This window comes from Myotis davidii, unplaced genomic scaffold (assembly GCF_000327345.1).
Source record: "Myotis davidii unplaced genomic scaffold, ASM32734v1 scaffold378, whole genome shotgun sequence".
Classification (NCBI taxonomy): Eukaryota; Metazoa; Chordata; class Mammalia; order Chiroptera; family Vespertilionidae; genus Myotis; species Myotis davidii.
The window spans coordinates 513,318-513,779 of record NW_006290631.1 but is presented as its reverse complement, the minus strand read 5'-3'; positions in this window follow the sequence as shown (position 1 = coordinate 513,779).

Sequence of the window (462 nt, the reverse complement as noted above, 5' to 3'; positions counted from 1 at the left end):
CTAGTCCAATCAGAGTTCATAAATAGCACATTGATGTGCATATAAGTAATTGGTTAATCAGCAGAAAACTTTACAAACCCAACCAAGTAGTGCCTCCTTTTTCCTCTAATCATTCACAATTATTTTAAATCATTTGTTGTTGTTCGAATGAATACACTAAATCCATCTTCAGTGTTAAAATTGTAGTAGTTAACATGACTTGACTTCACTAAGAGATACAACAAATGACCTTTCAGCCAAGAGACAAATGAGAATTCCCGCTCATAGCAGCTGTCTAGTTAGAGTGTAATTAACCTTGACTCTGGTCTGAATGGCTGACTAGCTTGGGTCCTTACACTCAATTAGGGAACTAGGAAAATATGCTATGGATTGATGTTTTCAATAATATTCTCTGCAATATGTCTTTAGGTTGGTGTGTTTAAACAAAGAAAAGTTTAGTCTGCTTTAGTGGTTAGATCATAG